The following is a 27,343-nucleotide window of genomic DNA, read 5'->3' as shown; positions in this document are numbered from 1 at the left end:
ATATCATATTCATAACCGATAATGAATATGTTTTTTTTAAATAATTTTGGCATCCTTAGAAACGTTAGCCCAGTGGTTCCCAAAAGTGGGCGCCAGCGCCCCCCTGGGGGCGTTTGCAATTGTACGGGGGCGCTGGAGACCAAATTGGCAATAGGGGGGGCACTAGGAAATAAATGACCAATTGGTGACAGGGCAAATTTTCTCTTAGCGTAAGTCAGTGTTTTCCAACCGGTGGTACGTTTACCACTAGTAGTACGCGACCGCATTCCAGGTTGTACGTGAGCACCTTTCTGTAATTTGCGGGTATAGTTTAAATTTAAAAAAATCAATAAAAAAATGATTTTTTTTTAAATTAAAAAATCAAAATCACCAAAAAAAAATCGTAACTGATTTAAAAATTTTCGATAATTACTTTGTACGACGATATTGTTTTACCTCCAAGTGGTACGCAATCACAAAAAGGTTGGGAATCACTGGCCCAAATGATTCAGTCCAATCTTTTCATAATTTATGCTACTTCAAAAAAGGGTTTTCTCGCATGCTGAACTAGAAGTTATTGATTCTGACATCACAACGAATTTTATGTGTGTCACAATGTGTCATCAATTAACGCTAAACAATCGCTATTCGAAAATGATGATTTTCGGTAGTATGGTTTTGTCACGGAATTATTTCCTACTTCGGTCCGGACCCTGCAGTAACGGCTCACCACTAAAGCCAAAGTCTCTCACGCTGGTTCGCTAAATGGGCTTCTCTTTAATGAACAGGCTAAAACGACGGTAAAACGTGCATATACTCAGTAGAAACCAATACCATTGATACTCTTTTCGTTTGGCCACACTCACTCTCCGTACAGCACGACGCCCATTTCGAAACTAACCGATCGTACCTAAGCACCTCCTCGCACCGGTAAATTAACCAATCAACGGTTTTTTATGAAATCAATGGGGCGTTACGGGACGACGTGGCAAACATAGAAAAACGAATAAAGTGTGAGAAAGATGAAAACATAAACAAAAGTGCGATGTGATGTAATGAAATGTATATGTAATGAACAGTGATTTAAATAAACAACGCAGGTGAACAAAAAAAGCATAAAGACAAAGAATTAGTGCTGTGTGTCATGTGTCTTTTTCACCACAGTTTACTTGTTTTTAACTAGAGTTTGGTAGTGAATTATCAGGAATCAGACGAAATTGGTGTCATTCCACCAACGTCGCCCATCGCATTAATTGACAAGCAACAAATAAATTCGTTATGTTTTTGTCTGTTCTGTTGGGCGTTGTTGAATGACTAAGGTGTTTTGAGGGGCGGTGCAGAAAAAAAGTTTGAGAAATACTGGGTTAGCCTATAATATAGGACGTGTGAAAAAAAAATCATGCAGCTACCTAACTGGCGTGTAGCGTAATTTATGCTACATGTCAACGTTTGAATTGATGGACTTAGGTTGCATGATCAGTTTGTCATTGTTCGGAATCTCTCTTCACTGGGTTAGGGGTAAAGGCATTCTTAGGCCGTCTTGTCAAGTGTGTTTCATTTCAAAGTGTAGCGATAGCAACAGGTGTATATTAACGTGATTAATATCCTTTGTGTTATATGGTTTTCCAGCTATTTTGGGTCTTATTATTCTTAAGTGATTTAGTAGCTAGTTTGAAAGTGTTTGGTTTGGTCGCCATGTGACTTTCCTTTGTCGTCTTTCAGTAACTGACCTTTCTTTGATCGGTATCTCTTAATTCGAATTGAACTACGTTAATAAATAGGACATGTCTTGTCCTTCGTTGGTGTATTTGTTTACTGTTAAAAAGGGAAGTCATTTGTTAGTGGTGGGTTGGTGTCCTCAATGCAGTAAAAATATCCAAAACTAGTTTTGGGGCTCAATATTTTAGTGTTTATTGATATGAAATCTAGGTCGCTACATAAGTAACACACACTAATTGCATAGTTATAACACACGGGTTACTGTTATACGATGTAAACTTAAATTGACCACAACAAAAGTATGAAGTCACGACTGATAGAAAAACGTGAAGTGCATTGATATTGCCTTACCGCACAAAAACAAGTCACAGTTTCATATTCCTTAGGTTACAATCAAAGTTAGTATTTCTATAGTTTAAGTTGGTATTCTTGAGACAGTAACACAAACGATCGACAGAGGTTCAACTGAGTCAAAACCTCGCCCAAGCGAAAGATTAGTCACAAATCGAGAATCATACAGGGAGCAAAATAATACTACATTGACGGCAATAAGAGACCTAAATCCCATGTCTTACATACGTGGCCGAAGATTGTGCCTACGTGCCGATGGACATGGAAAATCGTTGCTATTTTTGTGGTCCTTTACTTATTTGTGCACGCTGAATCACGGGCCGAGTGAAGATGAGTGATTGTGGTCGTTTATCAAGCATGACACGAAAAATCGAGTTCACAAATATGTCAGCAGGACATGCAGTACGTTAAGCTTAAAACATGCACAACTGGCACACTTACAACGGAAACACTATTTGAGCAAATTATATACATATATATAAGCATGTGAATTCTGTAAGCTGCACACAGAACTGTTTGGACGTATTAGGTCTCATAAGTGCAGTCGAAACATTGGGGATCTGTGCGCAACTCACAGTATTTGATCCAGCGCGTATACAGATTTAATTTCATCACAAACCACATGCAAAGTAAACCATGTATGTCTCAGATTTTAAGAAGGGTGCTTGTTGCAATAAAAAATGTTTTAACCAGCATAATATCTATAGCTACAAGTAGAGAGCCCAAGTTGATAAAAGCACAAAAATGTCGCTGATACAAGAAAAGAAAAACGCTAATATGATAAAAGTATTTGAAACAGTGCAACTAATATGGGGTTCCTTTATTTTTCACTATAACCCTCATTACAAAAACACCCAGCAGGAAGATAAACGATTTGTAACACTCTGCTATTAGTAAGTCAAACGTATGTGAACAGTAAAGCCGACAAATTCCACATAAAGCTGCCTTTCACGAGGCGGTCCATAATTGATAGCAATACAACGTTTCTATTTTCGTGACCATATCGTACAGTTGAATTTGGTTTATATTGTGCTCATTCATACCCTACAAAGCGCTCGAATACTTCGTCCATTATTGTTCAGTCGCAGATTATTGCCGTGGAAGTCGTAATCCGGTCACGGTTAATTCATGTTTTTTGCCCAGATCTGAGAACCTGGTCTCCCGTAATTAATGCCGGGCTTAATAAAGCGAAGCAAACATGGTTGGCCATTTGAGTTAAGTACCTATTTTGCTCGAAACTGAAGTCGTATGGTGCTACATTTTGATCCACACATTTTAAAACAACATCATACAACACCACAAAATAGAAACAAGCATGTTCGGCCCATGTCTTAAAACTTGCAATATGTACAAAATATAGCATATTGTAGGAAGATTACAGCGTTAAACAAGACCTCTTGTGTCATATTGCAATTGAAGTTTTATCATCATTTGTCTGCCATGTGAAAATTGTACTGTGATGTAGCCTACCTTCTCTCTCAACACTTTTATATAGTTGCTAAGCAACTCAGTTGGTTCACAGCACTGATGATGAGCACAGTAGTGTTCGAATCGTTTGCTTAACAATGGTGAGCATTAGCTTTGACTTTCCCATTCATAGCAACACGTTTCTACCCAAAAGCACACGACTTTGGTTTGTAAGTAACTTTGTAGTCCCAGGAATGTAATTTAGCAAGAACCAGACAAACACGAAACAAACACACTAAAATAAAATCAAGTTTGTAGAAATACTGCATTTTAACACGACAATGACAAAGATACACAAGCATTTAATCAGTCACTATAGTCAAAACAAGCATGAGGCTACACTGCGCTGGCTGGATTAATTGTTAACAATCACCTTTCCAATAGTGTGCTTACATGGCGCTCAACGCTCGCTAACATTGCAACAACGAGTGTCGTTTTATAATTGTTCATAAAACCATGCTGTTTAGGTTCATAATACAGCCGTGGCGCTTCGGTCGATTTTCTGTTTGTGCATTTGTGGGGGGATTTTCTTGAACACTTGTGTTTAGCTAAAGTGTTTAGTTTAAAGGATCTGCACGAAAAAAACTGTATTTCGCGCCAAGGCTGAAGCAGCATTAAAAAGCATCTCTTTACTGACTTAAATGTTGGCTACGTGTTAATACAGCCATTTGGTCACGTCGGTGTTTAACACGTACTATATTTATTGTAAATACCCTATGTCCTAGATCACCACTTAAACCAGAAGTTTACACTTTAACCACTAAAACGCAATACGACGTGAGTATCAACCCACTGACATTAGCAACCTTCACAAGCCAGACAACAAAACCCACACACTTCTTCAGGTATATAATGTGCTCGGTTCTCAACGTCCAATTGCCGGTTGTGCAAATTATCGTGCAAAATATCAATACAAACGCTGAGCCCTATCACCAGTTACGATGGAGCGGAAATATTATTCGCAAAATGGATGTGCGTTTACATGAATAATTGCTTGAGTAATGGTCAAATATGTTATATATTCACAAATTTATTGTATAGTCTGTAATAAATTGATGTACTAGCCTGTACATGAAATGCCACACGATGTTTACCGCTTTTTGAAAAGTGAAGTTTTTAATCAGACAAATCAACGAAATACATATTAGGGTATATTAAAAATTACGCCCAAGCAAAATGGAATTCTGCATATAGGTCTACTATTTCCACACACAAAATGCAACTGAAAAGTGAAGTTTTTAAACAGACAAATCAACGAAATACTTATTAGGGTATATTAAAAATTACGCCCAAGCAAAATGGAATTCTGCATATAGGTCTACTATTTCCACACACAAAATGCAACTGATAAACAAGAATCATAACTTTCAAAAATGCGTGCAATAAAGTTGGAGGTATGTCATATGTTGATGCCAAAGGGAATTCTTTCTGGCAGGAGGTAAGTGTAAGGGTGATCTAGTTTGGAATTACGCTCCTTGATCTTTTCCGAGAACTTTTCAAGGTCGGCTTTGAATTCACTCTGATGCCGAAGAGTTTCATTATCAATAAACTGACGCTGGGGAAATTCACCGAGGTATACCTGCACAAATTCGCTATATTTCAGCAAGTTTATCAGAATAAACGCAAAAAATTTAAACACCAGGCGCGCTGAATTAGTAAAGAAGCAGCACATTTTAAATAAGCCATACAGCGCCATTCTTTCGACTTATTAGGTCTCTGAATGTAGCTCACTCAAGACATATTATCGGCACCATTGCTTGACATGATTGCAACATTTCCTGTACTTTTTTGCCATGTAATTGTTTGTGTTCTAAACAAATTTGTCGACTGAAGAAGTTTGTCTTACATTGACGCCTTTTATAACGAACTAATAAAATGTTTAATTTTTGTGAAAGGTAACTCACCTCATTATCGGGATATGTGGAAAGGACGTAAGCAAAGGCAATCAGTACCCCGCTTACTCTTACTCCTGGAAGGGCCAGCATAATCCTCTGCAACGAACCCTAATCGAAAGGAAATTGAACATATTATTACCCTTCTAGTCTGCAACAGTTATATTTATCGTTACAATGTAAAGGTCGTTAAAATTTTCCATTGTATACTTTGAAAATAGTAACGTAGGTGTTGTTTGTGTGCACGTATAAATTCATGTTACCTCGCCTTTTTTGGGCGGTGGCAGCATCATACCTCCTGTTGCGCTGGGAATGAATTTGTAAGTGTCGAACTGGCCGAAGTTGACTGCAGCGTGTTGTGCCGTGCTTGTATACATTAGGGTAAGACAGACATCAAGCTTTGGAAACACAATTTTAATTTGAAAATCTTTAAAACGTCTTTTCAATAAATGTTAACTCACAAAAGATGTAAGTTATACTTGGTTGTGACGCTAACATTTCACACATTTATTTGTTAAATTGATGCAGCTTGTTAGTGTACGGAATATCATTTGAAACAAAGACTCTTTTCCATTACCAACTCGTCATACGTCCCAATTCGCTCTGGAAATCCTCTCCTGTTACCATCTTGCCAAGCAATACCCTCATCAACAACATCCCTCCACCAGTCCTGCAGTTCATAGTCTTCTTCCACATCCTTAAAGCATTGGTTTGTTTAGACCACGTCTTTGACATAGCCGTATAACGTAATATCTAACGTTTCTTTTGCCTACCTTGTCGCACTTGTAATAATTACTCAGAACACCATTGACGAACTTTCTCGTGATTTCCCACAGTTCCAATGTGTCATCGCGGTAATGATAGTTTGGAAGAAGTTCTGAATCATCCAAACCTAAGTTTTGTCCCAGTTGAAGAATAAATCAAGTTTTCGTAGTTGTTACGCTGTTTTAAGTCTTACCCAATTTCTTCAACAACTTGGGAATAACCAAATCCTCGAAGTTAAAAAACTCTTTGTAAATCTTTCGCAGCATTTCCGACGCCGCTGTTTGATGCACACAATTAAGTTATTTTCTCAACCTTTTTTCATAAATTTGATTGGTTTTTAGCTGATTGCTTTTCAAAAACTTGACCCAAATTAAATACACTATACTTAGGCTAAATACATGTGTTTAAAAATAAAGGAAAGTTTTTAAAAACCATGCAGAATTGTTTATAGAGCCAGAACTATTCTCCAATAGTCAACCTTATATCTTATACCATTTGTCAACAATGCCTTTTTAATTCATTGCAGCATTTAACTTTGAAAGTGGCCTACATTAACCTTGTACTTACATATTCCAGAAGCTTTTTGTGCCCTGCCTGACGGTGGAATTAGATTCTGCCGACCTTCCAGATTGATTACGGCTGTGTTGGTAACAAGGTTTCTCAGCAATTTGTAGATGGGGTGGGCTTTTGGCAGGCAACGAAACAGAGCGATGCCCACAGTCTCCATGACGCCGTGTGTTTTCAAAAAGTGCACTATCCACTGCAAACATGGAGCACGTTATTCGAGTCTCGTCGCATAAACATGTTTTACTTGTGTCTAGACAAAAAATTATGTCGTTGTATACATATTCAGAATATTTTGTTACCGTAACAGGGATATTCATAATGAATCCTAAATTTCAACATGAATGGAAGGTCTAACCAAATATAAATTAATTTTTGATGCAATGAAATGATACTAAACACAGCTAGGAAAACATTTTTGAAAACATGCATTTACTGTCTCCTTACTGTCGCGCCAAGAAAACAAACAACATATTTTTTGCATTAACTTTGCATGATTTTAAATCACGGTATAGTAACAGCACTATGCAACATTGTACCTGATGATACAAGGTTTCGGCGCATTTGAAATACATCTTCGCAGAAAGCCAGTCGTATTTGCTGTCAGATGCGGTAAAAAGATGGCTGCGGTCATTTGGCACCAACTGAATAGCAATTGGAACGAAGAGCTTGTCGGCACGTACGTAGAACAGACACTGGGCATCAGCACAGTATATGGGACGCCCATCGAAATCGTGATTGCGGGAAATTCCCTCGAGGTACTTCCGATAGTCGGCAACATAAACGCGACCGGCCTGATTGGAATTAATTTTAAATCCAAGCATTAGAAACTTTCAGATTTTATGTTTTGCTATTTGAGGTTATTTGTGACTAATGCAATCTACCAAGGTCATGTTTAACGACTTCGAGTCACACCTTCATTTCGTCTTCTAAAGTCCTTCCGTTTCTAAGCAATCCGCACAAATCGTCATTAGTGACACTGAAACCGGAGGGTAACTCCCTGCATCGATAAAAGGAAGAAGGACTGATCCCGTTCAAAGTGTTGCGCCCCATAAATTCATCCGTATCCCACCTGGAAAGAATGAGATTTTGAATCTCTCGTATCTTGGCTATTGTTTTACCTAAAGACCAAAAATAGAGTGAGAAATGCATACCCTTCTAATGCGTCGTGATCAGACTGTTTAACGAAGTGACATTTGTAAAGTCTGTGATAATCTTCCAGCTTGTTCAATTCTAGGCCAACAGCTACAAAAACAATTCCATTGTAATGAGAACTGCAACAGGTGTACACACTGTTTCGATCTGGGTAAAGTCTCATCAGTGCAGCTCTCATTGATTACTATTGCTCTTTTGCGCATTTAACTCCATTTTAGTTAAAAAGTTTATAAATTGCCACAATCTGTTTCGGAACTTCACTTTGTCAAAACATTTAAGTTAATGTCTGGAAGACAATGGTTTGGAACCATGTTTAATGTTGTGTATTCTTTTTTTTATGAAACTTTTGCTCTGGAAGAAAATTGTCAATTGAAAAAAAAAATGTGATTAGTAAATCAAATCTGGATCCAAAAAAACCAAAGGCCCCTGGCAGGCTGTCGATCGCACACCGTATCAATAATAATGTATTAAAATCCAAACACAGCGATCTTCAAACAGCTCAGATCGATTTATTTAGAGAAAAATATATTTCGCCTAAAACGGCATCATCAGTTTCTCCATTTGCCAAAACTGCCAAAAAGGAAAAACAGAAAGAAAAAAGTCAAGAATCTAACGCAAAAAGGTTACGCAAGCTAAAAATAAATAAAAATTAATAAAAACTATAAAAATATTCAGGTTTCAAGCATTAACTAAAAAATAATAAAAGTATGAATTAACTGCATGTGGTCAGACCTGTCTGTACTACTTTGCTTTCAAAAAACCACTGGCGCTGACACCGAGTGAGCACACAAACATACAGAAGCAACTGAATGTAAAAACAGAACAAAAGTGGAAGGGGAATGGACGTCACGAACTGCAGACAGGTAGGCCTGTGGGCGAACAGGTGTGACCGATAAGACTCGGTGAATGATAAGACGATAAAAACAGGTTAACAACACAGGAAAAGTCATCAACCCGTTACAGCGAAAACAAGCGCAAACAAAAACATAGTCCTACGGGCGGGGAATAGCAAAACAAACTATTTGCATGATGGTGTTACCATGGTTTGCACATTTATTTGTGCCCGTATTCTGTGCAACCATAAGTCCTCATATAGATCCAAACTCCCTGCAGGTGGTTTTTGCACGAACGTCACGTCATAGCAACTTGGCAATATGGGTCTTTGCTGGAATGTCTCGCTATGCTTCTTCAGGTAGTGGTTACCCAGCGCCGTAGCATCGCTATCTAGCGAGCACTCGAAGTGGTACCAAGTAGACCTGTGAGCATTCCAGCGAGTGGAGAACTTGTTTTTCGTCTGCCCAACATACTGGGCTCCGCAGGTTTTGCACGAGGCCACATATATCCCATAGTCGCGACATGTTAGTCGCTGACGCAACATTATTCTGCCTTTGGGGGTACACAGGAAGGTAGTTGTGGGCACCATGGGCTCGTGGTTACCATGGTGCCCGCACAGCGCACAGTGGCCGCAAGGGGCCGATTGGCCAGTGTCCCGAGGCTCGGTGTGATGGGCAAGCTGCTTGTAGTGGCATAGTTTGTTAAACATCGTTGGTCCTCTCCGATAAACGATGGAAGCATTTGCCTGGAGGCTCAATTCCTTGGGCGAAAGACGCAGTATATGAGGGAATGCTGTTGCCCAGATAAGTTTGTGCAGGCTTGGAAGCGAGTCTACCGACTTGTTGTGGAAGAATCTAGACTTCCAAGCGCTGGCTGTTGCTAACACATCGCATGTCATCCTCACCGGGAAATTGGATTTCACAGCTTTATCTTTGAGCCACAATAGGGCCTTTTTGTAGTCGCTTTCATTCTCGTTTAAGCGCCGCATCCGTATGGCTTCGGAAAACACAATTGATTTAAACACATGGATTGGGTGGTGGGAACGCCCATTAAGAAAACAACGGTCAAGTGCTGTGGGCTTAGTGTGATTGGTGGTTTTGAAGCCCGCCAGTGACATGGGGTCGATAATGTGGCACACATCAAGAAATTCAACTCCAGTGCATGGCTTTGCCGTTGTGGCTTGGCGGAAAGTTAGTTCCAAGCCTGCGTTACGAAAGCATTCCACCAACTTCTGTTGTATGACATTGGTTGTTTTAACCCCAAGCGACACCCATATAATGTCATCAATGAACCTCTTAAATATGTACGCCTTGTTTATTGCTGTGGCAGCTTTGCAAACAATGAAGTGAACAGCAATGTTAGCCACCGATACTGAGTTATTGTCACCTGTGACAATGCCTTCTTTTTGGCAATAAAAAGAATCTGCATTCCTCAATATGGCGTTGTCAATGCAAAACATTGTCAATTCGATGATGGTGTTTCTTGCCTGCGCGGTGAATGTTGAGTGACCATTCAAAGCCGCCTTCAAAGCCTGGCGTATAATGGATCTGGGAAGGTTGGGATATAATGATTTTACATCCCCTGCCACAATGCATAGTTCCTGGCGCCGCATTTTCTTGGAGAGGTGTTGCGCATTTTCCATTTTCCACTTGTGGAGTTCTTCTAAATAATCTTTACTGTCCCGGCAATATTCATTTACGTTTGCCTTGCAATAGAGTACACTGATCGGCTGCAAAATGCTTTCCAGGAAAATCGTAGTTCGGGACGTCGTGGTGTTTCCAGATGCTTGCACCAGTCTCACTGGCATCTCTCCAATACTGCAATGCAGCAGCTCTTCAGGTGCGAGCTTGTGGGTTTTGAACAACGGATACGCATATCCGGGTTCGTTGCACGCAAAGAATTTTGCTGTAGGACCAGAGATATGTCGATAGGTGCAACCATGGAGTTTGATGCCAGCCGTGTTATATAGGATGGTATCGCTTACGACTTCAAACTTGTGCAGCTTAATGAGCTTATCATCACAGGTGTCTTTAATCTTTTGCATCTCCGAACCTACTGTGGAACGCGTCAAGGGTAATTGGTGATACGCGGAGAATTGTTTTAACATTGTGGTGTTGTAGTCTTGTAAGTTCAGAATGATGATTTTCCCATCCTTGTCCGCCCTGCATATTACTATTTGTTTCTCCCTGGTCAATTTCGTTAATCTGTGCAAACTCTCTCTGAGATTTGAAGTCAGATTATTCCGATTAACGAATAGGCGTCTGGCGGATGTCTCCATATTCCTGACTTTGGCAAAAACCATTTCTGTGTAGGCTAGAACTTCTGCGCTTAGTTCACTTTTGTTAGGCCTGTTAAGCTTCGGTATTTTAAGCTTTTCAGGGATCGGCTCTTTGATCTCGTCTTCTTCACCATAGAGACTCTGCCATTCTACACGGCGAACATGTCTAATGGCGTTAACCCATTCTGAATGTTGTGTTGTTTCATTCCACTGCGGCGTTGGCACAAAATTCAGGCCATACATTAAGAGAATTTTATCGTCTGAATTGAGAACGTAGTCTGATTTATTTAATATCATGTGTTCCGCTCGATCCAAAAGTTGTTCGTCCAAACGTTTTTGTGTTCGCAAATTGTACCGCATTTTGCTTTTCCTGTTCCTCGATGTCGAAGGCTTCAAAGTACTTCTGGGTGCGGTGCTATACCTCGTTACTTGTTTTGCCGCAAGCCAATTGTATCGTTCAATGAATTTGGACGTAACCATTCGTTTGTATTTAAGTAGATAACATCGAGAGGCTTCAGGTAATGCCAACCAATTGTGAAGTAGATTGTTACACCGTTTATTATGCAGACATAACTGTTTGTTAATCTTGCGTGATTGTTGGATCAAAAGTAGGTCCAAATCAATGCCTTTGCGGTAGTTAGAGGGAAGCAGCAGATGGCATCGCAAGCTTCGCCTTAAAAACTTAACCTTGGCTTCCATGTACACATCTTTTTGGTAGTTTTCAATTGCCGGGTCCATGGTGATCCAGGCCGTATCTTTCCAATGTGATTAGTAAATCAAATCTGGATCCAAAAAAACCAAAGGCCCCTGGCAGGCTGTCGATCGCACACCGTATCAATAATAATGTATTAAAATCCAAACACAGCGATCTTCAAACAGCTCAGATCGATTTATTTAGAGAAAAATATATTTCGCCTAAAACGGCATCATCAGTTTCTCCATTTACCAAAACTGCCAAAAAGGAAAAACAGAAAGAAAAAAGTCAAGAATCTAACGCAAAAAGGTTACGCAAGCTAAAAATAAATAAAAATTAATAAAAACTATAAAAATATTCAGGTTTCAAGCATTAACTAAAAAATAATAAAAGTATGAATTAACTGCATGTGGTCAGACCTGTCTGTACTACTTTGCTTTCAAAAAACCACTGGCGCTGACACCGAGTGAGCACACAAACATACAGAAGCAACTGAATGTAAAAACAGAACAAAAGTGGAAGGGGAATGGACGTCACGAACTGCAGACAGGTAGGCCTGTGGGCGAACAGGTGTGACCGATAAGACTCGGTGAATGATAAGACGATAAAAACAGGTTAACAACACAGGAAAAGTCATCAACCCGTTACAGCGAAAACAAGCGCAAACAAAAACATAGTCCTACGGGCGGGGAATAGCAAAACAAACTATTTGCATGATGGTGTTACCATGGTTTGCACATTTATTTGTGCCCGTATTCTGTGCAACCATAAGTCCTCATATAGATCCAAACTCCCTGCAGGTGGTTTTTGCACGAACGTCACGTCATAGCAACTTGGCAATATGGGTCTTTGCTGGAATGTCTCGCTATGCTTCTTCAGGTAGTGGTTACCCAGCGCCGTAGCATCGCTATCTAGCGAGCACTCGAAGTGGTACCAAGTAGACCTGTGAGCATTCCAGCGAGTGGAGAACTTGTTTTTCGTCTGCCCAACATACTGGGCTCCGCAGGTTTTGCACGAGGCCACATATATCCCATAGTCGCGACATGTTAGTCGCTGACGCAACATTATTCTGCCTTTGGGGGTACACAGGAAGGTAGTTGTGGGCACCATGGGCTCGTGGTTACCATGGTGCCCACACAGCGCACAGTGGCCGCAAGGGGCCGATTGGCCAGTGTCCCGAGGCTCGGTGTGATGGGCAAGCTGCTTGTAGTGGCATAGTTTGTTAAACATCGTTGGTCCTCTCCGATAAACGATGGAAGCATTTGCCTGGAGGCTCAATTCCTTGGGCGAAAGACGCAGTATATGAGGGAATGCTGTTGCCCAGATAAGTTTGTGCAGGCTTGGAAGCGAGTCTACCGACTTGTTGTGGAAGAATCTAGACTTCCAAGCGCTGGCTGTTGCTAACACATCGCATGTCATCCTCACCGGGAAATTGGATTTCACAGCTTTATCTTTGAGCCACAATAGGGCCTTTTTGTAGTCGCTTTCATTCTCGTTTAAGCGCCGCATCCGTATGGCTTCGGAAAACACAATTGATTTAAACACATGGATTGGGTGGTGGGAACGCCCATTAAGAAAACAACGGTCAAGTGCTGTGGGCTTAGTGTGATTGGTGGTTTTGAAGCCCGCCAGTGACATGGGGTCGATAATGTGGCACACATCAAGAAATTCAACTCCAGTGCATGGCTTTGCCGTTGTGGCTTGGCGGAAAGTTAGTTCCAAGCCTGCGTTACGAAAGCATTCCACCAACTTCTGTTGTATGACATTGGTTGTTTTAACCCCAAGCGACACCCATATAATGTCATCAATGAACCTCTTAAATATGTACGCCTTGTTTATTGCTGTGGCAGCTTTGCAAACAATGAAGTGAACAGCAATGTTAGCCACCGATACTGAGTTATTGTCACCTGTGACAATGCCTTCTTTTTGGCAATAAAAAGAATCTGCATTCCTCAATATGGCGTTGTCAATGCAAAACATTGTCAATTCGATGATGGTGTTTCTTGCCTGCGCGGTGAATGTTGAGTGACCATTCAAAGCCGCCTTCAAAGCCTGGCGTACAATGGATCTGGGAAGGTTGGGATATAATGATTTTACATCCCCTGCCACAATGCATAGTTCCTGGCGCCGCATTTTCTTGGAGAGGTGTTGCGCATTTTCCATTTTCCACTTGTGGAGTTCTTCTAAATAATCTTTACTGTCCCGGCAATATTCATTTACGTTTGCCTTGCAATAGAGTACACTGATCGGCTGCAAAATGCTTTCCAGGAAAATCGTAGTTCGGGACGTCGTGGTGTTTCCAGATGCTTGCACCAGTCTCACTGGCATCTCTCCAATACTGCAATGCAGCAGCTCTTCAGGTGCGAGCTTGTGGGTTTTGAACAACGGATACGCATATCCGGGTTCGTTGCACGCAAAGAATTTTGCTGTAGGACCAGAGATATGTCGATAGGTGCAACCATGGAGTTTGATGCCAGCCGTGTTATATAGGATGGTATCGCTTACGACTCCAAACTTGTGCAGCTTAATGAGCTTATCATCACAGGTGTCTTTAATCTTTTGCATCTCCGAACCTACTGTGGAACGCGTCAAGGGTAATTGGTGATACGCGGAGAATTGTTTTAACATTGTGGTGTTGTAGTCTTGTAAGTTCAGAATGATGATTTTCCCATCCTTGTCCGCCCTGCATATTACTATTTGTTTCTCCCTGGTCAATTTCGTTAATCTGTGCAAACTCTCTCTGAGATTTGAAGTCAGATTATTCCGATTAACGAATAGGCGTCTGGCGGATGTCTCCATATTCCTGACTTTGGCAAAAACCATTTCTGTGTAGGCTAGAACTTCTGCGCTTAGTTCACTTTTGTTAGGCCTGTTAAGCTTCGGTATTTTAAGCTTTTCAGGGATCGGCTCTTTGATCTCGTCTTCTTCACCATAGAGACTCTGCCATTCTACACGGCGAACATGTCTAATGGCGTTAACCCATTCTGAATGTTGTGTTGTTTCATTCCACTGCGGCGTTGGCACAAAATTCAGGCCATACATTAAGAGAATTTTATCGTCTGAATTGAGAACGTAGTCTGATTTATTTAATATCATGTGTTCCGCTCGATCCAAAAGTTGTTCGTCCAAACGTTTTTGTGTTCGCAAATTGTACCGCATTTTGCTTTTCCTGTTCCTCGATGTCGAAGGCTTCAAAGTACTTCTGGGTGCGGTGCTATACCTCGTTACTTGTTTTGCCGCAAGCCAATTGTATCGTTCAATGAATTTGGACGTAACCATTCGTTTGTATTTAAGTAGATAACATCGAGAGGCTTCAGGTAATGCCAACCAATTGTGAAGTAGATTGTTACACCGTTTATTATGCAGACATAACTGTTTGTTAATCTTGCGTGATTGTTGGATCAAAAGTAGGTCCAAATCAATGCCTTTGCGGTAGTTAGAGGGAAGCAGCAGATGGCATCGCAAGCTTCGCCTTAAAAACTTAACCTTGGCTTCCATGTACACATCTTTTTGGTAGTTTTCAATTGCCGGGTCCATGGTGATCCAGGCCGTATCTTTCCAATGTGATTAGTAAATCAAATCTGGATCCAAAAAAACCAAAGGCCCCTGGCAGGCTGTCGATCGCACACCGTATCAATAATAATGTATTAAAATCCAAACACAGCGATCTTCAAACAGCTCAGATCGATTTATTTAGAGAAAAATATATTTCGCCTAAAACGGCATCATCAGTTTCTCCATTTACCAAAACTGCCAAAAAGGAAAAACAGAAAGAAAAAAGTCAAGAATCTAACGCAAAAAGGTTACGCAAGCTAAAAATAAATAAAAATTAATAAAAACTATAAAAATATTCAGGTTTCAAGCATTAACTAAAAAATAATAAAAGTATGAATTAACTGCATGTGGTCAGACCTGTCTGTACTACTTTGCTTTCAAAAAACCACTGGCGCTGACACCGAGTGAGCACACAAACATACAGAAGCAACTGAATGTAAAAACAGAACAAAAGTGGAAGGGGAATGGACGTCACGAACTGCAGACAGGTAGGCCTGTGGGCGAACAGGTGTGACCGATAAGACTCGGTGAATGATAAGACGATAAAAACAGGTTAACAACACAGGAAAAGTCATCAACCCGTTACAGCGAAAACAAGCGCAAACAAAAACATAGTCCTACGGGCGGGGAATAGCAAAACAAACTATTTGCATGATGGTGTTACCATGGTTTGCACATTTATTTGTGCCCGTATTCTGTGCAACCATAAGTCCTCATATAGATCCAAACTCCCTGCAGGTGGTTTTTGCACGAACGTCACGTCATAGCAACTTGGCAATATGGGTCTTTGCTGGAATGTCTCGCTATGCTTCTTCAGGTAGTGGTTACCCAGCGCCGTAGCATCGCTATCTAGCGAGCACTCGAAGTGGTACCAAGTAGACCTGTGAGCATTCCAGCGAGTGGAGAACTTGTTTTTCGTCTGCCCAACATACTGGGCTCCGCAGGTTTTGCACGAGGCCACATATATCCCATAGTCGCGACATGTTAGTCGCTGACGCAACATTATTCTGCCTTTGGGGGTACACAGGAAGGTAGTTGTGGGCACCATGGGCTCGTGGTTACCATGGTGCCCGCACAGCGCACAGTGGCCGCAAGGGGCCGATTGGCCAGTGTCCCGAGGCTCGGTGTGATGGGCAAGCTGCTTGTAGTGGCATAGTTTGTTAAACATCGTTGGTCCTCTCCGATAAACGATGGAAGCATTTGCCTGGAGGCTCAATTCCTTGGGCGAAAGACGCAGTATATGAGGGAATGCTGTTGCCCAGATAAGTTTGTGCAGGCTTGGAAGCGAGTCTACCGACTTGTTGTGGAAGAATCTAGACTTCCAAGCGCTGGCTGTTGCTAACACATCGCATGTCATCCTCACCGGGAAATTGGATTTCACAGCTTTATCTTTGAGCCACAATAGGGCCTTTTTGTAGTCGCTTTCATTCTCGTTTAAGCGCCGCATCCGTATGGCTTCGGAAAACACAATTGATTTAAACACATGGATTGGGTGGTGGGAACGCCCATTAAGAAAACAACGGTCAAGTGCTGTGGGCTTAGTGTGATTGGTGGTTTTGAAGCCCGCCAGTGACATGGGGTCGATAATGTGGCACACATCAAGAAATTCAACTCCAGTGCATGGCTTTGCCGTTGTGGCTTGGCGGAAAGTTAGTTCCAAGCCTGCGTTACGAAAGCATTCCACCAACTTCTGTTGTATGACATTGGTTGTTCATTATATGGGTGTCGCTTGGGGTTAAAACAACCAATGTCATACAACAGAAGTTGGTGGAATGCTTTCGTAACGCAGGCTTGGAACTAACTTTCCGCCAAGCCACAACGGCAAAGCCATGCACTGGAGTTGAATTTCTTGATGTGTGCCACATTATCGACCCCATGTCACTGGCGGGCTTCAAAACCACCAATCACACAAAGCCCACAGCACTTGACCGTTGTTTTCTTAATGGGCGTTCCCACCACCCAATCCATGTGTTTAAATCAATTGTGTTTTCCGAAGCCATACGGATGCGGCGCTTAAACGAGAATGAAAGCGACTACAAAAAGGCCCTATTGTGGCTCAAAGATAAAGCTGTGAAATCCAATTTCCCGGTGAGGATGACATGCGATGTGTTAGCAACAGCCAGCGCTTGGAAGTCTAGATTCTTCCACAACAAGTCGGTAGACTCGCTTCCAAGCCTGCACAAACTTATCTGGGCAACAGCATTCCCTCATATACTGCGTCTTTCGCCCAAGGAATTGAGCCTCCAGGCAAATGCTTCCATCGTTTATCGGAGAGGACCAACGATGTTTAACAAACTATGCCACTACAAGCAGCTTGCCCATCACACCGAGCCTCGGGACACTGGCCAATCGGCCCCTTGCGGCCACTGTGCGCTGTGCGGGCACCATGGTAACCACGAGCCCATGGTGCCCACAACTACCTTCCTGTGTACCCCCAAAGGCAGAATAATGTTGCGTCAGCGACTAACATGTCGCGACTATGGGATATATGTGGCCTCGTGCAAAACCTGCGGAGCCCAGTATGTTGGGCAGACGAAAAACAAGTTCTCCACTCGCTGGAATGCTCACAGGTCTACTTGGTACCACTTCGAGTGCTCGCTAGATAGCGATGCTACGGCGCTGGGTAACCACTACCTGAAGAAGCATAGCGAGACATTCCAGCAAAGACCCATATTGCCAAGTTGCTATGACGTGACGTTCGTGCAAAAACCACCTGCAGGGAGTTTGGATCTATATGAGGACTTATGGTTGCACAGAATACGGGCACAAATAAATGTGCAAACCATGGTAACACCATCATGCAAATAGTTTGTTTTGCTATTCCCCGCCCGTAGGACTATGTTTTTGTTTGCGCTTGTTTTCGCTGTAACGGGTTGATGACTTTTCCTGTGTTGTTAACCTGTTTTTATCGTCTTATCATTCACCGAGTTTTATCGGTCACACCTGTTCGCCCACAGGCCTACCTGTCTGCAGTTCGTGACGTCCATTCCCCTTCCACTTTTGTTCTGTTTTTACATTCAGTTGCTTCTGTATGTTTGTGTGCTCACTCGGTGTCAGCGCCAGTGGTTTTTTGAAAGCAAAGTAGTACAGACAGGTCTGACCACATGCAGTTAATTCATACTTTTATTATTTTTTAGTTAATGCTTGAAACCTGAATATTTTTATAGTTTTTATTAATTTTTATTTATTTTTAGCTTGCGTAACCTTTTTGCGTTAGATTCTTGACTTTTTTCTTTCTGTTTTTCCTTTTTGGCAGTTTTGGTAAATGGAGAAACTGATGATGCCGTTTTAGGCGAAATATATTTTTCTCTAAATAAATCGATCTGAGCTGTTTGAAGATCGCTGTGTTTGGATTTTAATACATTATTATTGATACGGTGTGCGATCGACAGCCTGCCAGGGGCCTTTGGTTTTTTTGGATCCAGATTTGATTTACTAATCACATTGGAAAGATACGGCCTGGATCACCATGGACCCGGCAATTGAAAACTACCAAAAAGATGTGTACATGGAAGCCAAGGTTAAGTTTTTAAGGCGAAGCTTGCGATGCCATCTGCTGCTTCCCTCTAACTACCGCAAAGGCATTGATTTGGACCTACTTTTGATCCAACAATCACGCAAGATTAACAAACAGTTATGTCTGCATAATAAACGGTGTAACAATCTACTTCACAATTGGTTGGCATTACCTGAAGCCTCTCGATGTTATCTACTTAAATACAAACGAATGGTTACGTCCAAATTCATTGAACGATACAATTGGCTTGCGGCAAAACAAGTAACGAGGTATAGCACCGCACCCAGAAGTACTTTGAAGCCTTCGACATCGAGGAACAGGAAAAGCAAAATGCGGTACAATTTGCGAACACAAAAACGTTTGGACGAACAACTTTTGGATCGAGCGGAACACATGATATTAAATAAATCAGACTACGTTCTCAATTCAGACGATAAAATTCTCTTAATGTATGGCCTGAATTTTGTGCCAACGCCGCAGTGGAATGAAACAACACAACATTCAGAATGGGTTAACGCCATTAGACATGTTCGCCGTGTAGAATGGCAGAGTCTCTATGGTGAAGAAGACGAGATCAAAGAGCCGATCCCTGAAAAGCTTAAAATACCGAAGCTTAACAGGCCTAACAAAAGTGAACTAAGCGCAGAAGTTCTAGCCTACACAGAAATGGTTTTTGCCAAAGTCAGGAATATGGAGACATCCGCCAGACGCCTATTCGTTAATCGGAATAATCTGACTTCAAATCTCAGAGAGAGTTTGCACAGATTAACGAAATTGACCAGGGAGAAACAAATAGTAATATGCAGGGCGGACAAGGATGGGAAAATCATCATTCTGAACTTACAAGACTACAACACCACAATGTTAAAACAATTCTCCGCGTATCACCAATTACCCTTGACGCGTTCCACAGTAGGTTCGGAGATGCAAAAGATTAAAGACACCTGTGATGATAAGCTCATTAAGCTGCACAAGTTTGGAGTCGTAAGCGATACCATCCTATATAACACGGCTGGCATCAAACTCCATGGTTGCACCTATCGACATATCTCTGGTCCTACAGCAAAATTCTTTGCGTGCAACGAACCCGGATATGCGTATCCGTTGTTCAAAACCCACAAGCTCGCACCTGAAGAGCTGCTGCATTGCAGTATTGGAGAGATGCCAGTGAGACTGGTGCAAGCATCTGGAAACACCACGACGTCCCGAACTACGATTTTCCTGGAAAGCATTTTGCAGCCGATCAGTGTACTCTATTGCAAGGCAAACGTAAATGAATATTGCCGGGACAGTAAAGATTATTTAGAAGAACTCCACAAGTGGAAAATGGAAAATGCGCAACACCTCTCCAAGAAAATGCGGCGCCAGGAACTATGCATTGTGGCAGGGGATGTAAAATCATTATATCCCAACCTTCCCAGATCCATTATACGCCAGGCTTTGAAGGCGGCTTTGAATGGTCACTCAACATTCACCGCGCAGGCAAGAAACACCATCATCGAATTGACAATGTTTTGCATTGACAACGCCATATTGAGGAATGCAGATTCTTTTTATTGCCAAAAAGAAGGCATTGTCACAGGTGACAATAACTCAGTATCGGTGGCTAACATTGCTGTTCACTTCATTGTTTGCAAAGCTGCCACAGCAATAAACAAGGCGTACATATTTAAGAGGTTCATTGATGACATTATATGGGTGTCGCTTGGGGTTAAAACAACCAATGTCATACAACAGAAGTTGGTGGAATGCTTTCGTAACGCAGGCTTGGAACTAACTTTCCGCCAAGCCACAACGGCAAAGCCATGCACTGGAGTTGAATTTCTTGATGTGTGCCACATTATCGACCCCATGTCACTGGCGGGCTTCAAAACCACCAATCACACTAAGCCCACAGCACTTGACCGTTGTTTTCTTAATGGGCGTTCCCACCACCCAATCCATGTGTTTAAATCAATTGTGTTTTCCGAAGCCATACGGATGCGGCGCTTAAACGAGAATGAAAGCGACTACAAAAAGGCCCTATTGTGGCTCAAAGATAAAGCTGTGAAATCCAATTTCCCGGTGAGGATGACATGCGATGTGTTAGCAACAGCCAGCGCTTGGAAGTCTAGATTCTTCCACAACAAGTCGGTAGACTCGCTTCCAAGCCTGCACAAACTTATCTGGGCAACAGCATTGCCTCATATACTGCGTCTTTCGCCCAAGGAATTGAGCCTCCAGGCAAATGCTTCCATCGTTTATCGGAGAGGACCAACGATGTTTAACAAACTATGCCACTACAAGCAGCTTGCCCATCACACCGAGCCTCGGGACACTGGCCAATCGGCCCCTTGCGGCCACTGTGCGCTGTGCGGGCACCATGGTAACCACGAGCCCATGGTGCCCACAACTACCTTCCTGTGTACCCCCAAAGGCAGAATAATGTTGCGTCAGCGACTAACATGTCGCGACTATGGGATATATGTGGCCTCGTGCAAAACCTGCGGAGCCCAGTATGTTGGGCAGACGAAAAACAAGTTCTCCACTCGCTGGAATGCTCACAGGTCTACTTGGTACCACTTCGAGTGCTCGCTAGATAGCGATGCTACGGCGCTGGGTAACCACTACCTGAAGAAGCATAGCGAGACATTCCAGCAAAGACCCATATTGCCAAGTTGCTATGACGTGACGTTCGTGCAAAAACCACCTGCAGGGAGTTTGGATCTATATGAGGACTTATGGTTGCACAGAATACGGGCACAAATAAATGTGCAAACCATGGTAACACCATCATGCAAATAGTTTGTTTTGCTATTCCCCGCCCGTAGGACTATGTTTTTGTTTGCGCTTGTTTTCGCTGTAACGGGTTGATGACTTTTCCTGTGTTGTTAACCTGTTTTTATCGTCTTATCATTCACCGAGTCTTATCGGTCACACCTGTTCGCCCACAGGCCTACCTGTCTGCAGTTCGTGACGTCCATTCCCCTTCCACTTTTGTTCTGTTTTTACATTCAGTTGCTTCTGTATGTTTGTGTGCTCACTCGGTGTCAGCGCCAGTGGTTTTTTGAAAGCAAAGTAGTACAGACAGGTCTGACCACATGCAGTTAATTCATACTTTTATTATTTTTTAGTTAATGCTTGAAACCTGAATATTTTTATAGTTTTTATTAATTTTTATTTATTTTTAGCTTGCGTAACCTTTTTGCGTTAGATTCTTGACTTTTTTCTTTCTGTTTTTCCTTTTTGGCAGTTTTGGTAAATGGAGAAACTGATGATGCCGTTTTAGGCGAAATATATTTTTCTCTAAATAAATCGATCTGAGCTGTTTGAAGATCGCTGTGTTTGGATTTTAATACATTATTATTGATACGGTGTGCGATCGACAGCCTGCCAGGGGCCTTTGGTTTTTTTGGATCCAGATTTGATTTACTAATCACATTGGAAAGATACGGCCTGGATCACCATGGACCCGGCAATTGAAAACTACCAAAAAGATGTGTACATGGAAGCCAAGGTTAAGTTTTTAAGGCGAAGCTTGCGATGCCATCTGCTGCTTCCCTCTAACTACCGCAAAGGCATTGATTTGGACCTACTTTTGATCCAACAATCACGCAAGATTAACAAACAGTTATGTCTGCATAATAAACGGTGTAACAATCTACTTCACAATTGGTTGGCATTACCTGAAGCCTCTCGATGTTATCTACTTAAATACAAACGAATGGTTACGTCCAAATTCATTGAACGATACAATTGGCTTGCGGCAAAACAAGTAACGAGGTATAGCACCGCACCCAGAAGTACTTTGAAGCCTTCGACATCGAGGAACAGGAAAAGCAAAATGCGGTACAATTTGCGAACACAAAAACGTTTGGACGAACAACTTTTGGATCGAGCGGAACACATGATATTAAATAAATCAGACTACGTTCTCAATTCAGACGATAAAATTCTCTTAATGTATGGCCTGAATTTTGTGCCAACGCCGCAGTGGAATGAAACAACACAACATTCAGAATGGGTTAACGCCATTAGACATGTTCGCCGTGTAGAATGGCAGAGTCTCTATGGTGAAGAAGACGAGATCAAAGAGCCGATCCCTGAAAAGCTTAAAATACCGAAGCTTAACAGGCCTAACAAAAGTGAACTAAGCGCAGAAGTTCTAGCCTACACAGAAATGGTTTTTGCCAAAGTCAGGAATATGGAGACATCCGCCAGACGCCTATTCGTTAATCGGAATAATCTGACTTCAAATCTCAGAGAGAGTTTGCACAGATTAACGAAATTGACCAGGGAGAAACAAATAGTAATATGCAGGGCGGACATGGATGGGAAAATCATCATTCTGAACTTACAAGACTACAACACCACAATGTTAAAACAATTCTCCGCGTATCACCAATTACCCTTGACGCGTTCCACAGTAGGTTCGGAGATGCAAAAGATTAAAGACACCTGTGATGATAAGCTCATTAAGCTGCACAAGTTTGGAGTCGTAAGCGATACCATCCTATATAACACGGCTGGCATCAAACTCCATGGTTGCACCTATCGACATATCTCTGGTCCTACAGCAAAATTCTTTGCGTGCAACGAACCCGGATATGCGTATCCGTTGTTCAAAACCCACAAGCTCGCACCTGAAGAGCTGCTGCATTGCAGTATTGGAGAGATGCCAGTGAGACTGGTGCAAGCATCTGGAAACACCACGACGTCCCGAACTACGATTTTCCTGGAAAGCATTTTGCAGCCGATCAGTGTACTCTATTGCAAGGCAAACGTAAATGAATATTGCCGGGACAGTAAAGATTATTTAGAAGAACTCCACAAGTGGAAAATGGAAAATGCGCAACACCTCTCCAAGAAAATGCGGCGCCAGGAACTATGCATTGTGGCAGGGGATGTAAAATCATTATATCCCAACCTTCCCAGATCCATTATACGCCAGGCTTTGAAGGCGGCTTTGAATGGTCACTCAACATTCACCGCGCAGGCAAGAAACACCATCATCGAATTGACAATGTTTTGCATTGACAACGCCATATTGAGGAATGCAGATTCTTTTTATTGCCAAAAAGAAGGCATTGTCACAGGTGACAATAACTCAGTATCGGTGGCTAACATTGCTGTTCACTTCATTGTTTGCAAAGCTGCCACAGCAATAAACAAGGCGTACATATTTAAGAGGTTCATTGATGACATTATATGGGTGTCGCTTGGGGTTAAAACAACCAATGTCATACAACAGAAGTTGGTGGAATGCTTTCGTAACGCAGGCTTGGAACTAACTTTCCGCCAAGCCACAACGGCAAAGCCATGCACTGGAGTTGAATTTCTTGATGTGTGCCACATTATCGACCCCATGTCACTGGCGGGCTTCAAAACCACCAATCACACTAAGCCCACAGCACTTGACCGTTGTTTTCTTAATGGGCGTTCCCACCACCCAATCCATGTGTTTAAATCAATTGTGTTTTCCGAAGCCATACGGATGCGGCGCTTAAACGAGAATGAAAGCGACTACAAAAAGGCCCTATTGTGGCTCAAAGATAAAGCTGTGAAATCCAATTTCCCGGTGAGGATGACATGCGATGTGTTAGCAACAGCCAGCGCTTGGAAGTCTAGATTCTTCCACAACAAGTCGGTAGACTCGCTTCCAAGCCTGCACAAACTTATCTGGGCAACAGCATTCCCTCATATACTGCGTCTTTCGCCCAAGGAATTGAGCCTCCAGGCAAATGCTTCCATCGTTTATCGGAGAGGACCAACGATGTTTAACAAACTATGCCACTACAAGCAGCTTGCCCATCACACCGAGCCTCGGGACACTGGCCAATCGGCCCCTTGCGGCCACTGTGCGCTGTGCGGGCACCATGGTAACCACGAGCCCATGGTGCCCACAACTACCTTCCTGTGTACCCCCAAAGGCAGAATAATGTTGCGTCAGCGACTAACATGTCGCGACTATGGGATATATGTGGCCTCGTGCAAAACCTGCGGAGCCCAGTATGTTGGGCAGACGAAAAACAAGTTCTCCACTCGCTGGAATGCTCACAGGTCTACTTGGTACCACTTCGAGTGCTCGCTAGATAGCGATGCTACGGCGCTGGGTAACCACTACCTGAAGAAGCATAGCGAGACATTCCAGCAAAGACCCATATTGCCAAGTTGCTATGACGTGACGTTCGTGCAAAAACCACCTGCAGGGAGTTTGGATCTATATGAGGACTTATGGTTGCACAGAATACGGGCACAAATAAATGTGCAAACCATGGTAACACCATCATGCAAATAGTTTGTTTTGCTATTCCCCGCCCGTAGGACTATGTTTTTGTTTGCGCTTGTTTTCGCTGTAACGGGTTGATGACTTTTCCTGTGTTGTTAACCTGTTTTTATCGTCTTATCATTCACCGAGTCTTATCGGTCACACCTGTTCGCCCACAGGCCTACCTGTCTGCAGTTCGTGACGTCCCTTCCACTTTTGTTCTGTTTTTACATTCAGTTGCTTCTGTATGTTTGTGTGCTCACTCGGTGTCAGCGCCAGTGGTTTTTTGAAAGCAAAGTAGTACAGACAGGTCTGACCACATGCAGTTAATTCATACTTTTATTATTTTTTAGTTAATGCTTGAAACCTGAATATTTTTATAGTTTTTATTAATTTTTATTTATTTTTAGCTTGCGTAACCTTTTTGCGTTAGATTCTTGACTTTTTTCTTTCTGTTTTTCCTTTTTGGCAGTTTTGGTAAATGGAGAAACTGATGATGCCGTTTTAGGCGAAATATATTTTTCTCTAAATAAATCGATCTGAGCTGTTTGAAGATCGCTGTGTTTGGATTTTAATACATTATTATTGAAAAAAAAAACAAATAAAGTGGACTAAAGGTTACTGCAAGGGTTACTCACAAGAAATTCTGTGTGCGTATGAATAAGTGCATTCACGCGTATTTTCTTCAACCCGCTCTCCCGTATCTCTTCCCTCTTGAATAACTTTGGAAGATCGTCATATGTAGTCGCCTCAAGCACTCTATTCATCCCCCAAGCGAGGTTATTCTTTGTGGGTCGCAGTGACCACGCAAAGGTCGCCTTATTTTGGTTAACTTCGTTTCGCCGAAGGGACTTAACGTAGGCGTTTGTTACCTTCTGGGGTAGTTGAGCTGTTGAAAACCGTTAAGACGGTAAGCAGTATAGGTGACTTTGTCTTTGTGACACTACAGTATGGAACACTTTTGCGCAAATGTTTTATACCTTTTCAGTATACGAAACCTCACAGTATGTGTGAAAAAAGCGAAATAGAATTTACTTTTGAAACTCAAACCCTACTTCATAACAAAAAAAATAGTTCAGTATGGTTTCGAGACAAACATTAAACCTGTAGTTTATACGAAATTGGTGCAAAATACTGGTTGGGCAAAAACCAAACCAATACTGACACACGACTTGAATAGGAAAAATAATTGCTTATCACAACTAACCTTCGCCCCTCGTTACTTCCACTAAATCCTCGATCCAATCGTAAACGGGAAACTCGACGCGACTACTTTTAGTCTCAACAACGATTCGGTCGCACAACCATTGGTCTAAACCCCTCCTGTGGTCGAGCTCTGTCACACAAATGGTATTTGTATATGTATAACTTTTTGCGGGTATCAAAACAAATCACAGTTATTTTTTCCAACCCTTCCTTACTGAGTCGAACTATTATGGGAAGGCCGATGTCGGAAGAGGTGATTTTGAAGTTGTCTTCCTGACCGCGCTCGAAGTTTTGTGTACAACAATTGTCAAGGTTGTGCCAATCGGTTGACGAACCGTCCTCGCCGATCAGTTCAATCGCGACGGTGGACTGGGTACCTGCTTCTGCAGACGCGTCGCTGGTCTAAACGAAAGCGGTAGTTATGCAAATAAATAATTCTATATTAGATGCAAATTGGAGCGTGTATTTCAGAAAGCTTAACCAAAGATGGACATCGGCTGACAGGCATGAAATAATTGTAAACGATTACGAAATGCAAGGGTTTCTCTTCCTTACACTTTATTTAGAGAACGTTACCTGTATACAAACGTTGTATGTCACGGAATCTAACGAAGGACGTCGTTTATTGCCTTCGTTTATTTTTGTACAAATGTTCATATTTCACATCAGCAAGTTTCTTGCAAATCAATCATCAAGTAAAAATATTAAAATTTAAATATTATTGGAAGTTGTGTTTAAACTACTCATCATGGTAAACCTCGAAACGCAGTACAACTTTCTAAATATGCTCACAAACATAACGTGCTATGCGCTAATTCTAGTGGCAACGCGGAATAAGATTAGTTGTTACGTTTATTTGATTAAAACAATACATACTAAAGGTCTTCACTGGTCTTTGTTTTCTCTTAAACTAAAGGATGCTTTCATTAGACTTTTACCGGATGTAATCTTATGCCATGCAGTGAATCAGTTCTTGCCCAAACAGACGCTTCTATTTTCTGTTGACATACGGCAGTAACTCCACGTTTACTCAACGTTTCACAAAGTAACGGAGCTAGTCTGTTTCGTCATTGCATGATGAAATGTTATTACTGGTTTATTTCAAGCAACCCTTAAAAAA

At 42.0% G+C, this 27,343-nt stretch overlaps 1 pseudogene across 1 annotated transcript; it reads right to left on the bottom strand.

Moving 5' to 3' along the window:
• Positions 1 to 4,915: 4,915 nt before the first annotated feature.
• Positions 4,916 to 26,900, bottom strand: LOC145894904 (allene oxide synthase-lipoxygenase protein-like; annotated as a pseudogene). Its single transcript, XR_014401584.1, has 14 exons — positions 26,800 to 26,900; positions 26,439 to 26,625; positions 26,225 to 26,353; positions 25,656 to 25,906; positions 7,892 to 7,982; positions 7,653 to 7,809; positions 7,277 to 7,531; positions 6,741 to 6,933; positions 6,367 to 6,450; positions 6,182 to 6,300; positions 5,986 to 6,105; positions 5,672 to 5,806; positions 5,421 to 5,519; positions 4,916 to 5,095 (listed from the first exon to the last, which is right to left on the bottom strand). The product of XR_014401584.1 is annotated as an allene oxide synthase-lipoxygenase protein-like (transcript).
• Positions 26,901 to 27,343: the final 443 nt, after the last annotated feature.

Source organism: Ascidia mentula, chromosome 3, assembly GCF_947561715.1.
Source record: "Ascidia mentula chromosome 3, kaAscMent1.1, whole genome shotgun sequence".
Lineage (NCBI taxonomy): Eukaryota > Metazoa > Chordata > Ascidiacea > Phlebobranchia > Ascidiidae > Ascidia > Ascidia mentula.
The sequence above is the reverse complement of the archived record's forward strand: the minus strand, read 5'-3'. Positions and strand labels throughout refer to the sequence as shown.